Source organism: Natator depressus, chromosome 2 (genome assembly GCF_965152275.1).
Source record: "Natator depressus isolate rNatDep1 chromosome 2, rNatDep2.hap1, whole genome shotgun sequence".
Taxonomy (NCBI): Eukaryota; Metazoa; Chordata; order Testudines; family Cheloniidae; genus Natator; species Natator depressus.
Genome location: NC_134235.1, coordinates 231,442,288 through 231,457,615, shown reverse-complemented (window position 1 = coordinate 231,457,615; position 15,328 = coordinate 231,442,288).

The following is a 15,328-nucleotide window of genomic DNA, read 5'->3' as shown; positions in this document are numbered from 1 at the left end:
CCTTTCATACCCAGCACACTGATATTGAGCATTTAGCACTAGTATCTCAGCTTTTCTTAACAGGCAGTTATTTTGTGTTCTACAGGAGCTGCAGCACATACTGCCTTGACTGGAGGTAGGTGAGATTTAAGTTTCTCTGAAGAGGCTTAAATCTACTATCACTACTTTTGTCTGTACATGACTAGCAGCCAATACATTTTCCAGGATGGTTTCCCTCATAGATTCCACTTAGGCAAGGTTTATAAGTATCCATTTAAGTTTCCAGTCAGATAATTCCTGCTCCGATTATTTGCAAAAAAGCTGTGCCAGGTTTGTTTCCATTCAAAACAAAACAACTCATTGGACATTGTAACAGAGTACAGGGGAGAAATAAATAGCTGCCACAGTGAAGCCATACTGGATTGCTGCTTCCAATCTGAGCACCAGCAGCAGACTTCAGTAAAGGCTCCAATGAACACAAGTACTGGAAGAGCTTCCCAGGGGGTTCGTGTTCATTTTTGGAGGTGGACATAATGTGGCTAAAATTAAGGCAAAACGATCCAAAAAAGCTCAGTTTGCAAGGTTGAAATATACAGAGCTCAGCAAGCACACACCAGTAATAACAACATACAATCCCCTCCCTCTGGAAAATCCAGAAAACAGGCTGAGCTAGTACAACGCAGATGAGCAGTATATAAAAAAAGCTGTTAAATTCAAAAGGTACCTCCAAGCAATGTACCAAAAGTCACAGTCCTAGCTTGCAGCTACCAATGTTCTACAGCAAGAGAAACTGGCTGGCTGCCAGCTTCCTGGTCCACCACTTCCTCGTCATTTCCACAGTGCCATGTGTTGAGATGCTGGAAGAGTAAATCATTCCAAATATGAAAATCTGATGGAAAGCTAAGGGATTTTATTGCAGATTTCAGTGAATCTGTCAACAGAAGGTAATAGTATTAAAAGAAGAAACAGACCAAGACACAGAGTTCAAATCCATATCTAGACGCAAACTTCTTTATGTTTGGGAGTGTTTGGATTCAAGAAACTTGGTTTGGCTCATGGTAGTTATGGCCTGACTTTTGGGTCCAGATTTGAATTTTCACAAAGTTAGGAAGTGTGTTTGCTCTCTCTCTCACTCACACACATCCCCCTCTTCCTCTTTCTCCTCTCCATCTTTCTTCTGAGAAATCTCAAAGTTCTTTCAACATATTAATTTCCTAGTCTAACATCACTCCTGAGAGGTAGGGACAACTTGACTCATTCCTGAGCTGGAATGCAGCAGCTGTTTAACAATGCACAGTTATCTTTACAAGAGTTTAGAGCCGGAAGCGAAGAATAATATTGCATGCAGTTGAAGCAACAGGGGAATTTAAGTAGGTGGAATGTAATGACACAAGTGGGCACTTGGTCAGGACATTCATGTTTTCAAACCCCTGCTCTTACAAAAAGCAATATTAATTTTTTAATGACCATAGGCAGGGCCTCAATTCTATGCTGTATCTGAAATACAATATCAGTGTTCCCTGGCACCATGCTGGGGGATTGGTTCATTGTGACTCAGAGGATGAAATGCACTCTATTGAATCACCCACACCATTTCCTGAGGCAACTAAGTGTTCCCAAGAGGTCTTCCATCCAAGTTCTAATTCAGATTAATTCTGCATATTTGTATGGGTGTTTAAAAACTGTGTTTAAGGTCCCCAGGTTACAAACAAAGCACATTCCCTAGTTCATATCAAACTCTATGTGCATGCAAAGTGTATTACCATATTCAAGAAAAACATTACAACCACATTCTGCAAAGTTTGGAGCTCCATACTGTACTGTAATAGATAAAACATAAAAGAAGCAAAGTTGTTTAACAATATTGCGTTGTGTCATCCACCACATGAAAGCAGGAGGGATAAACCAAAAAATTATTTGATATAGCTCAAAGTGTGAGGAATAAAGGACCCAAGTACCTTCACACACATTACTGTGGGAAAAAGATTATGTTTTGGAAAGTTCATTATTACACTTACAGATATAGCATAATCCCAATGGTTTTTCCTGTTTTCCTCTGCTATCCAGATTCAGTTACACTAGCTCTTTAATAAAATAAAAAGGGTCAAAAACGGCTGTCCTTTGTGAAAAGTCCCATGTAAATACAATGAGAGTTTTGATTGTAAAAGCACAAAGTACTGACTGAAAGAGTTGCTTCAAAGACGTTTCATTCCTCAGATTACAGGAGATATGTCTACATAATAACTAGGCACCTGAAGGTGGCTGATGCCAGCCGACTCGGGCTCATGGGGTTTGGGCTGTGGCACTGTTTCATTGCTGCATAGTCTTCTGGGCTCGGGCTGGAGCCCGGGCTCTAGGACCCTGTAGGGTGGGAGGTTCCCAGAGCTGGGGCTCCAGCCTGAGCCCAGAAATTTACACAGCAATGAAATAGCCCCGCAGCCCAAGCCCTGCGAGCCTGAGTCGGCTGGCACAGGCCTGCTGCAGGTTTTTCTTTGCTGTGTAGACATACCCAGAGTGACAAGGAAGGGAATGGTTAGTCACCTTCATCGGTAGCATTTCCAATTCTGTCCACTGTGCTTGACCATGAGTATTTCTGAATACTATATGTTGACCTGGTTATTGGGATGTTTACTGTATGAATATTCAATAGCAGGCTGTTGGACAAATAAGCAGAAAGTGGGACAGTGGCATGCGAGAGCCACTTTAAACAGAATGGCTTGCCCTATAAAGCCAGCCAACCCTGATTACTGAAGGAGCTGGACCTGATAGGCATCAGGTGATTTCTCTGTAAAGATCAGCAGGAAGAACTGTGCTGGCAGGATTATAAAGCCAGGAAGTTTGTAGCAGAAAGGCTGGTGGCTAGGGGGATGCCTGGATATAGGCTGGCTGACCTACACTTTGGGGAGAGACAGAAGATATAAGGGAGAATGCTGAAGCCAGTCTAGAAGGTGATAAAGGAGATAGCAGATGGGAAAACTGGTCATAGGTTAGGAAAAAGATAAGGGTGGACATGCCAGAATTACAAAAAGAAACAGCAGGCAGAAAGCATAAAGAGAAAAATCAAACTGTTATGAAATGAAAAGAATGAAATCACTAGTCACAGATGTGAAGGCAGGGGTTATAAAACCTCTGAGAGTGGCAGAATGGATTTTTTAAAAAGTGCTGGAGACACAGAAAAAGCTAGAAAGCCACAAGGAGGAGATCTGTTAATTTAATGAAAAAGGAAGGAACAAGTGGGGAAGCTATTAAAGATTAGATTGTTAGGCAAACAAAGGAAGCTGCCAACTGTAGCAAGTATCTGACGGAGACAGGAGTTGTAGTATATACGGTGCTGATCAAAATGACTGAAGATGAAGTAAAGCAAGACACAGGGTATAAGATACTATAGCTGAACCGCTAATTAGCAAGAGAGGACAGGAAAGAAAAGCCGTCAGTAGCTGTGCCAGCTGCATTTAAAGGAGAAACCCTTCCAGATACCATAAAAATAGGATACCAGATTTTTTGGATGAAGCCATATATTCCACCCCAGTGTGGTGTTACTGATGCCAAAGGTTTGGACATGTGGCAAATATATGTAAAGAGAAAATCAGATGAAGTAAATGAGGAGGGGAGCACTCTTATGACAATTCTTTGGGGGGGTGTGAATTAAAGTGTAGCAACTATGGAGGAAAGCACAATGCAGTATAGAGACGGTCTATAGCAGCAAAGCAAGCAAGATAGATTTTAAAACGTTTCAGATAGCATATCCTATGTAGAAGGTACCTGAGGCATTTAAGAGGAAAGGAAACTCAGTAGGGAGAAAGAGAAACACACAACAGAATAACTCAACGGATATAATGAGTGATGCAGGGAAAATAGGAGAAGACATATTATGTATAGGCAAAAAGAAGTTTATAGCTTGTATGACTGAAGTAATAAACTGCACATCACAGCCTAATAGCACATGGACAGGAACTAAAGAAAAATACCCCTGATAAGGCTACTAAACTTGATATCATTTGCATATAAGTAACATAGTTAATAGGAAAACTGGATTTCAGAATCCCAGGATATGGCATCCACAGGCAAGACAGAAGAAAGAAGTGGTGGAGGAGTTTGTATACTCATTAAGGAAAACCTACAGTATCTTGAAATGGAGGTGAAGAAACTAAATATAGAGCATAGTGCTATTGAGATTCCACTGCAAAATAAATCTTCCTCTTTGAGAATACATAGCATATACAACCTCTGTAGATAGCTAGAGATTAAGGATTTGATAGATATAGTTGAAGATGCAACAGGCCTGTATATCATATGCAGAGACATAAACAGCCATAACAGATCATGGGGAAGGAGAAAAAATGGTAAGAATGGTAAATGTCTAGAACAATTCATGGATGAAAAAAATGTAGTAAAACAGAATGATGGTACACCCACTAGGTTTAATGTAGTCAAAGGAAATCTGTCCTGTCTAGACCTGGGAATTGTGTCAAGTACTATAGCAAGCAAATACAACTGGGAAGTTGATAAAGAGGAGGGAATGGGAACTGTTTAGAAGCAAATGTAATAAAAATATTAATGAACAATGTGTAAGTGACACTGAGGAGGTTAATAGCAATATAGCAAAAGGGCTCATAATGTCAGCAAAGCCAGCTATACCTAAGATATCAAGTCACCCTAAAAAGTAGAACCCATGTAACATGGTGAAATGAATATAAAAAGGCAATTAAAGAAAGGAAGAAGGTAAGACAAAAATACAATGAATAATGAGCACTTCATGAAATATAAAAGAAACAAGGCAATTGTGCATAGGGCTATTTAAAAGGAGAAAAAGAAAGCTGGAGAAAGTACTGTGGAAAAATAAAGAAAGACACTAGAACATCAGAGGTGTATATAGGCAGATTAGGACAATGAATGGAACATGGAGTCAGATCAATTCTATACCAGGCCTCATTGTAGAAGGCCAAGGGATAAAAAGCTCTAATGAAGACAAAGCAGAAGTCTTAGCAGAAATATTCCACAATATTAGTAATGGTGAAAATCAGAGTTCAGAAATCCATGTGAGGGAAAAATATAAATCATTAAAGAATCATGAGAACTAGATGAGATGGGAGGAAGATGAAGATATGATATTAAATAAAAATACTTCCATGAGGGAACTTCAATAAGCTATAGCTAAAAGCAAAATCTCTGCACTAGGTAAAGATGGTGTTGTAACAAAATGCTAAAACACCTGGATCAAGGGAGTCAGAAAAATATTGCTAAAACTGTACAAGAGAATATGGGGAAAAGGTGAGCAACCAATGGAGTAGAAACATACGACTGTAGTTCCAGAGCGGAAACCACATAAGCTGCAAACAAGATGTGATTTCTTCAGGCCCGCTGCCCTTATATCATGTATGGGTAAAGCTATGGAAAGAATGGTAATAGAAAGAGTAACAACATAGCTAGAGAGAAATGGATTTATAGACAATGTACAAAGTGGGTTCAAAGGAGGAAGGAGTACAGTTGATCATATAGTAAGAGTGGAGATGGAAGCATAAAAAAGTCTGAGAAATAAAGAATAGCTTTCCCAGATACTGAAAAAAGCATTATACAGTATGAAGAGGGCTTATTGCATAAAACAGCGTGCATGGTCATAAAAGGAAGACTATATAGGTGGATAAAGGATTTCTTAAGTAAAAGAACTATGCAGGGAAAGCCTACTCCAGCATATATATGATCGCAAATGGCACTCCATAGCGGAGTGTCATCAGCCCTATCTTATTCAACATAATGATAAACAATCTCCTGAGAAGGATGATGGCAGGAATAGGCATTTCCTCATTTGCAGATAAGTGCACCAGATGAGCTAAAAACAGAAACCAGGAGAACCAAATTAATGAAGTACTTAGGAAGAATGCAGAATGGGGAAATGTGCAGCTTTCAATTTTCAGTTCTCAAAACTAAAGGAATGAAATTCACTAAAAGGAAAATAGATTGTAAAACTGGTTCTATATGGGCAGCAAATAGGCATAGTTAAAAGCTACAGATTCTTGGGTTTGACATTTAATAGCAAGCTAACAGACTGATTTTACCTTTACGTTTATCTACAATATTTTCAGTGTGATCAATCTACTGAAAAATATTTCCAGAACCACCCAGGGTGTGGAAAAGAAAGCAATGGTAATGCTTTATAGAGCATTAATAAAGCCAGTCATTGAGTATGGATGCCAAGCATTTAGTTCAGCATCAAAAACATACCTAAGGAAGACAGACTCAATGCAAGCCCAAGCATTACATATAGTGCCCTCATCAGGACCTCTTTGTGTTGTGCTGGTGAAATGCCTGCAGCATTAAGAACAAAATTATTGGACTGTGATAGGACAGGGTTCCCTCACCCTGGGTTCCTTACTGCAAACAGTCCTCACACAGAACTCATGGCAAGTTCAAACACCAAGTGCTTTATTTACTGTGTGAATATAACAGAACAAGTTCCCCACAACTCAATGTTCTGACGTTCTTCCTAGACACAAAGTGAGAGGGGGCAGAGATCTCACCTTCCTAAGATCCTGGGTTTCTCTAACCCTCCTTCCAACTTACCCCTCTTCCTGTTCATCTTTTAGCTGTCCTCAGCTGATGAGCTGAGCCACATTGTTAATTGGTTAATCATTCAACCCTTAAGGAGGAAGTACCCAGAGTGGCAAGTCAGCCTAAAGGTACTCACTGTCTGTCACATGGACTTAACCTTTTGGACAAAACTCCTAGGAAACAGGGAAGATAGACACACTAGGCATATATGAAGAATGCTGGATTAAAGTGTGGGCAAAGGAGCTAAAGAAAAGAAAGACCTAAAAGAAATTAGCATATACAACCATAGGAAAATGCATTATAGGTGGAAAATCACCCCCCTCCCTCCACCACCATATAAATGTGAAACTACACAATGAAATTAAAAGGGGGAAAGTAGACTACATATATTCAATGTATATGTGATAAATGGAGCAAACACTGCCAAATATGTATGGATGAGTCTAAAGATGAGGAAACCGGGAGAGTGGAGAAAGCATTCTGCGTCCCAACACTTGGAATAAAGAAATTCATTAGACCGTTAGCAATTAAAACAGCCATATTAGTAGGGATAATGTTGGCATTATATTGGATCCTGGACATATGACCTGCCTCTGTTTTCATCTTGTCAGATTCACTATCAGTACTACTGGCTATCAAAAATGGGAATTCAGAGAGCAGAAACAATATAATTAATGAAATAGTCACTAATGACAGAATCGGCATAGGTGGGAGTAAACACTGAAATAGCCTGGATCCCAGGGCATGCTGGGACAGCAGGAAACCACATGGCGGACCAAGTAGCAAAAATGCTGTAAAAATGCAAAAAATTGACAGTTTAAAAACCTAGTTAAAAGTGAACTAAGAGAAGAGTGGCAGGAAGAATGGACAAAAGAAACAAGGGGGGCAAGATTACATGAAGTATGCCCTACAATAAAAAATGCTGACCTACTGCAAGAATCTGAGAGGAAACGTGAGGTAGCTCTTCTCCAAATACTTACTGGACACTGTGGCTTAAACAACAGTTTGGTCTTAATTAATAAATACAAAGATGGGCTGTGTGAGAAATGGAAGTTCAAAGAAATGGTTGATCGCATCCTCTGGGAGTATGAAGAATGTAACATTGGTAGGGGGATTTTATATGACAAACTCAGGCACTTAAACGTGACAGTTTGCCCCAAAACAGCTAGTAAGAGCATCAGAAAAATGAGGCAGAACTAAGAAAGCAATATTACAATTCTTTAAAAACACTGGGAAAAGAGAGAGTCTCTAACTACATATTCATGAAATCTAGCACTTGACGGTTATGGACTCAGAATGTGAGTCTGTTAGGCCATAAAACAGAAGAAGAAGAAATGCTCAGGGGTCAGAGACTGACAGGAGTGAGCAGGTGCTAGATATAGGAGAGCCCTGGGGGTTAGGGCTGAGACTCCAGCCAGTGGCGTGACCTGCCAAAGCACGAATGGCCGAGGTAGGAAGACTGGGGGAAGGAAGAGAACCTTTTGTTTGGAAAAGCCCCAGGCAGGAAGGCATGGGAAGAGAAAGAGAAATTTTTGTTTGGTGTGGACTTTTGAATGGACTTTGGGGGTTTTAAGTTTGATCTGGGCTTTGTTTACATTAACAAACACAGCCCAAAAAGGGGTAAGTTTGACAACAGGAAAGCCTGGATGAAGTTCTATTTTTGAACAGCTTAAGGGGGGGAAACTGAGGCAGGCTGCCTGACGTGTAACCTCAAGGCCTTTGGGGTGGGGGAAGGGTGCACAGGAGGTGACTCCTCTCATACAGCCACCATTGACTTAAGGGACACGCAAGAGCTGTTTGCTTGGTGTTCTACCTCTGACCCCCTGCTGAAGTCACTGTCATAGTTTTTCGAGGCATCCAAGCTTGTGAACACAGGAGAACACATATCTGACTAGATATAAGAGGGCACACCCCCTCCACCAAGGGAGAGACACTTAAGGGAAAGACTAACCCTAAGAAACCAGAGGTTAGGGGTGACAGGTACCCTTCACAGGCCTCACGTTGCCAACCACAGGATGGCAGGCCTCTAGATAAGACAGACATGCATGTATGTAGCCCTTCTGTTGTTTACAAATCCTCTTACCTGTGTTATACTTTTGTTCCTGTTAAGAGCAAGCAATCCTTTGTCTTATGGGGGCTGTCTGTTCACTGTATTCATCACTGGTCACAGACACCCACAGATGATGCTCAGGGGCCTGTCTCCGAGTAGGAGAATTGCAGGATTCCACTCCAGAAGAGGTAAAGACACAAGGCCTGACACCTTTGGAGATGCACTTGGAGACCAGAGAAGGGAAAGACGTAAAGCTAGCCCTGTAACTATGACACCCACAGCCTTCCTGAAATACACTAATTAATTATATGCATCAATCAATTACTGCATTCTGGTGATACTGTATGACTTTAAGTCAGATACACTCAAGCAACCAAATTCATTACCCTATCCTTCCTTGATTCAAGAGTTTAGTGACTTCTGGTGTCCATGCAGTGTTGTTGACTACATCATTTGATCTAGTTAACAACTATCTCACAAATAATGTGTGTTTGTGTCAACAGCTTAATCTAAAAGATAAGAAAATTGTCGGGGTGCTGCTGCTGGGGGGGGGAAATCTCCTTCTTCCTTAAGAAGCCATGCTCCAGAGATTGGAATGAGTGTTACTGGAGCTCATGTATTGAAAGAGGCAGATATTAAGCCATTCAAACCATCAAGAGAAGAATTGAACCAACTAAATTAGGCTGTATGGTAAATCTAATTTTAGCCTGGCAGCCAAGAGACTATTGAAGATTATGATTAAGTGGTTGATGTGTAAGTTTTTATCCTTCACCGTCAAAACAGACATTTCAAATGGGGCTCCTCAAGCCTACAAAAACTTGACTACGAAGTTAAACTTTTCACAAAGTTAGACCTTGGCACATTTTCTGACATTTTTCAATCTTGTTCCTTCTCCACCTCTGGAGGTAGCTCACTCTGCAGAACATGCATTTCCATGGGTGTCAGCAATAAGGCTTCAATCACAGTTTAGATACCCCAGCATTAGCGATTGATTTATGTTTCCCTCTTATATATTTTTCTCTCATTTTCCTAAAAGTAGTTTTATAATCTTGACCTTCCACTCGGGTACTGTACTTCTGCTAACAGGGCAGAATATGTCAAACAGAAAGGGGTTTAGCTTCATTTCCACTCATTCAGAATCACCTCCCGAAGAAGACTTTCAGCACATAATTTTAAACAACAAAGGTATACAAAGGTCATTTGTGTGAAGTCCAGTTGGAGAAATGCATGAGTTCAAGAAGAGAGCACACCCCTAAGGATGCAATCCTGGAGTTCTTCTACATCCAGTGCTGTTCTCTACCTCCAGCAATAGCAAAGAAAACTGTGTGCTGTATAAATTATGCAAACAACGCATACCTGCTTTGACTTCAGACAAAGAATACGATACCTCACTTCAAAAGTGATATTATTTCAAATAAAAACGTGGTTTTCTAACAGATTAAACAGATTAACTCTTTCATTTTTGTACTAAGTGGTTGCTTTCTTCAGTTACACAATTTCCCCTTATTATTACAGGAGTTCTGCCAACAAATCATGAGAAATAAAAAGGAGGAACACTAGAAAATACAGTATTATTCATCTATTTTGCCAGCATGTAGCAAATAGGTATAATCCATCATTTCCAATGTCCCTTTCAATAGTTTCTTTCACTGCTTCAGATAATTTAACAATCACAATGACAGCCTAATTCTTTCACTGAACAGCCAAGATGTTTTCCAAGGTAACATTGCTTTTCCAGTAGCATATTCTGGATTCTCTGCTACAATACCATTGGATGCAAAATGCCTTCCTTTTCTTGGGACAATTTCTGGAATGTTGGAAAGATCTGGAAAAGACATTTTCATTTTTCAGGTAACTCAGAAAAATCCCCCATTTCTGTTCCTTTTAAAATCAATCTCATACTGGAACAGCACTATGATTCTGAAAATATTTTTAGTTTAAACTGTTTCGCTGGCAGTGAGCTCAGGGCATTTGATTGTGGGCTCTCTCCTCGCCCATCTCTCTTAGTGGAGAAAGAAGATTATTACTAGCAATGGGCCAAGTGTTGATTACTTGATGCACCTGATTATCCAGCATACTTAATAGTAGGTGCATGGAGTGTGTGTGTGTGTGTGTGTGTGTGTGTGTGTGTGTGTGTGCGTGCGTGCGTGCGTGTGCGTGTGCGCAGTTTCCATTACTGCAGTAGTTCCCTTGCACTAATGACTGGAGATCCTATTGGTTAGCATCTGCAAACAGAATTTAAAAAGCAAGGATAATGCAGCACAAGTAATTTCTTCATTTACTTGATAAGTGTAGCTTAGTTTGCGGCAGCAACTAGCTCTCTGTAAGGTTATTTAAGTAAAATACCTGACCTACTTAAAGCCCTCCAAATAACCCTATCCCATGGGGAATAATTGTCACTGCATCTATTATTTGTAACCTTTTATAATATAAGACATTCTAATCAAATGTGTCTATGACTGGGCCAAATGTTTGATCTCATAGAAATGTGATATGCACTTAATAATCATGTTAGACCAATTATACTAAGGGGACTCAATACTAAATACCTCTCATTCTACAACGGAAAAATAGACAGATACTGTACTCTATGGACATCCTATGTCGTGACTCAGAGTGAATTTGTTTTTCTCTTTTGGTCAAAGGAGTGTCAGCTGCTTCATGCCTGATAATGTCATTGGCACTAGAGAAATGTTTTTAAACTACTGTTAGTGCTTTTCTTCATTTCTCAGGGTGGCAGTGATATTAATAGGCTAGAAATTCAATACGAAAGTCAGAAGTTTGTTTGCTTCTGCAGCACATCATATAGCTTCTATATATCACTGATATGCTGGAGCATAAGCTAAATTGGTTAGTCTCTAAGGTGCCACAAGTACTCCTTTTCTTTTTGCGAATACAGACTAACACGGCTGCTACTCTGAAAACTGATATGCTGGGATTTCAAGTGTCAGTTCTTTATAAATGCTGATCATCCACTTTTCAAGAACATTCATTTTCTGAAACTGTGAGACATTGGTAATCAATCTGCAGCAACCAGTAACAATATAATGGATTTTAGTGATACAAGAACTATTCTGCTCAAGAATTCTGCAGTAGATGCCTCACCCAAAAGAGACAGGAAAACAGAAACACTGCTAATTGTTTTTAAAATTACACAAATGATCCTCTGGCAAAAACTTCAGGATATGAGTAGCCCCATTTAAACAACACTATGTCCATAGTACTTCTTATATCAGAAAGCAAGGAATTCCAGCAGGAAAAGGCTGTAGCAGCAAAAGAAATAAGAATAATTAAAAAAAAAACCAGGCAGGAATGGAAAGCATAACAAGTATGCACTGTGGGTTGCTATTACTATGAAAGCCTCTGACTTGTAAGAATAGTAGCCTTTGATTTAATCTCACATTTTCTATTTTGAATTTCCTTCTTTTTTGAGATAGAAGAAGAATTTAAAAAGGAAAAAAAAACCTGAAGACTTATGTTTTAAGAGCTAAGGTCATGGCAATATCTCTAGTGGCCATTGTAGTATTTTCCCACATTGATGTGTCAGTCAATGAGTTTTTAGAACAAATTGATTAATAAAACTGTACTAAGACCCCAGGACCAGATGGTATTCACCCAACAGTTCCAAAGGAACTCATATAAAATTGCAGAACTACTAACTGTGGTATGTAATCTATCACTGAAATCAGCCTCTATACCAGATGACTGGAGGGTAGTTAGGGCTGGATCCTAACAATTACAGGCAGGTGAGCGAGCCTAACTTCAGTACCGGGCAAATTGGTAGAAATTATAGTAAAGAACAGAATTATTGAACACATAGATCAACACATTTTGCTGGGGAAGAGTCAACATGGTTTTTGTAAGTAAAATTTTCTGAGGGTGTCAACAAGCATGTGAATTAGGGTGATCCAGCTGATATATTGTACTTGGATTTTCAGAACACCTTTGACAAAGTCCCTCACCAAAAGCTCCTGAGGAAACTAAGTAGTCAGGGGTAACAGGGTAGATCCTCTCAGGGATCACTAATTGGTTAAAAGATAGGAAACAAAGGGTAGGAATAAATGGCCAGTTTGCACAATGGTGAGAGGTAAATGGCAGCACCCTGTAAGGAGCTGTAATGGGACCTGTGCTGTTCAGCATATTCATTAATGATCTGAGAAAGGAAGTGAATAGTTAAGTGGCAATGTCTGCAGACTATATACAATGATCCAAGATAGTTAAGTCCAAAGCTGATTGCAAAGAGCTACCGGGGGATCTCACAAAACTAGGTGACTGGGCAGATACAATTTGACATTGATAAGTACAAAGCAATGCACATTGAAAAAATAATCTGAACTACACATATATAAAATCAGTTCATTAGCTGTTACCACTCAAAAAAGAGATTGTTCTCAGAAAACTTCAACTCCGTGTGTAGCAGTGGTCAAAAAGGCTAACAGTATGTTAGGCACTATTAGGAAAGAGAGAGAAAATATCATAATGCCATTATATAAATCCCTGGTGCATCCACACCTTGAATACTGTGTTCTATTCTGGTCGACCCATCTCTATATAGTGGAACAGGAAAAGGTTCAGAGAAGAGCAATAAAGACGGTCAAGCGTACAGAACAACTTCTATAAGAGGAGATAGTAATAAGATTAGGGCTGTTCAGCTTGGAAAAGAGATTACTAAGGGTGGGATATAACAGAGGACTATGAAATCATGAATGGTGTGGAAAAAGTGAATAGAGCAGTGTTATTTATCCTTTCCCACAATACAAAAATCACAGGTTACCTGATGAAACTCATAGTCGGAAGGTTTCATACAAACAAGGGGAAATACTTTTTCATACATGGCACAATTAACTGGTGGAACTCATTGCCAGGGGATCTTGTGAAGGCCAAAAGTACAACTGGGTTAAAAAAAAAGAACTAGGTAAGTTCCTGAAGGATCAATGACTATTGACAATGATAGTCAGGAATGCAATCCAATAGTCAGGGCAACCCTAAACTTCTGAAACTGGGAGGAGAAGAGAGGCTTGGATCAGTCCAACTGCCCTGTTCTGTATGCCCCTGAAGCTCTGGTACTGGCCACTGTCAGAAAGAGGGTACTGGGCTATATAAACCATTGGTCTGACCCAGTATGGCAGTTCTTACGTTTCTTCCAACGCTATGTGCCACCACCATCAAAATCTCACCCTCTGTCAACTCTTCATCCCATGGAGAGAAAGGATGGTCCAGTGGTTGGGGGGGAAAGGAGTCCAGGAGAGCTGGCTGTATTTCAAGGAATCCCTATTGAGGTTACAGGGACAAACCATCCCGATGTGTCAAAAGAATAGTAAATATGGCAGGAGACCAGCTTGGCTTAACGGTGAAATCCTTGCGGATCTTAAACATAAAAAAGAAGCTTACAAGAAGTGGAAGATTGGACAGATGACCAGGGATGAGTATAAAAATATTGCTCGGGCATGTAGGAATGAAATCAGGAGGGCCAAATCACACCTGGAGCTGCAGCTAGCAAGAGATGTTAAGAGTAACAAGAAGGGTTTCTTCAGGTATGTTGGCAACAAGAAGAAAGCCAAGGAAAGTGTGGGCCCCTTACTGAATGAGGGAGGCAACCTAGTGACAGAGGATGTGGAAAAAGCTAATGTACTCAATACTTTCTTCGCTTCTGTCTTCACGAACAAGGTCAGCTCCCAGACTGCTGCGCTGGCAACACAGCATGCGGAGTAGGTGGCCAGCCCTCTGTGGAGAAAGAGGTGGTTAGGGACTATTTAGAAAAGCTGGACGTGCACAAGTCCATGGGGCCGGATGCGTTGCATCCGAGAGTGCTAAAGGAATTGGCGGCTGTGATTGCAGAGCCATTGGCCATTATCTTTGAAAACTCGTGGCGAACGGGTGAAGTCCCGGATGACTGGAAAAAGGCTAATGTAGTGCCAATCTTTAAAAAAGGGAAGGAGGAGGATCCTGGGAACTACAGGCCAGTCAGCCTCACCTCAGTCACCGGAAAAATCATGGAGCAGGTCCTCAAGGAATCTATCCTGAAGCACTTAGAGGAGAGGAAAGTGATCAGGAACAGTCAGCATGGATTCACCAAGGGAAGGTCATGCCTGACTAATCTAATCGCCTTCTATGATGTGATTACTGGTTCTGTGGATGAAGGGAAAGCAGTGGATATATTGTTTCATGACTTTAGCAAAGCTTTCGACATGGTCTCCCACAGTATTCTTGTCAGCAAGTTAAGGAAGTATGGGCTGGATGAATGCACTATAAGGTGGGTAGAAAGTTGGCTAGATTGTCGGGCTCAACGGGTAGTGATCAATGGCTCCATGTCTAGTTGGCAGCCGGTATCAAGTGGAGTGCCCCAAGGGTCGGTCCTGGGGCTGGTTTTGTTCAATATCTTCATAAATGATCTGGAGGATGGTGTGGATTGCACTCTCAGCAAATTTGCGGATGATACTAAACTAGGAGGAGTGGTAGATACGGTGGCAGGTAGGGATAGGATACAGAGGGACCTAGACAAATTGGAGGATTGGGCCAAAAGAAATCTGATGAGGTTCAACAAGGATAAGTGCAGGGTCCTGCACTTAGGACGGAAGAATCCAATGCACCGCTACAGACTAGGGACCGAATGGCTAGGCAGCAGTTCTGCGGAAAAGGACCTAGGGGTGATAGTGGATGAGAAGCTGGAAATGAGTCAACAGTGTGCCCTTGTTGCCAAGAAGGCCAATGGCATTTTGGGATGTATAAGTAGGAGCATAGCCAGCAGAT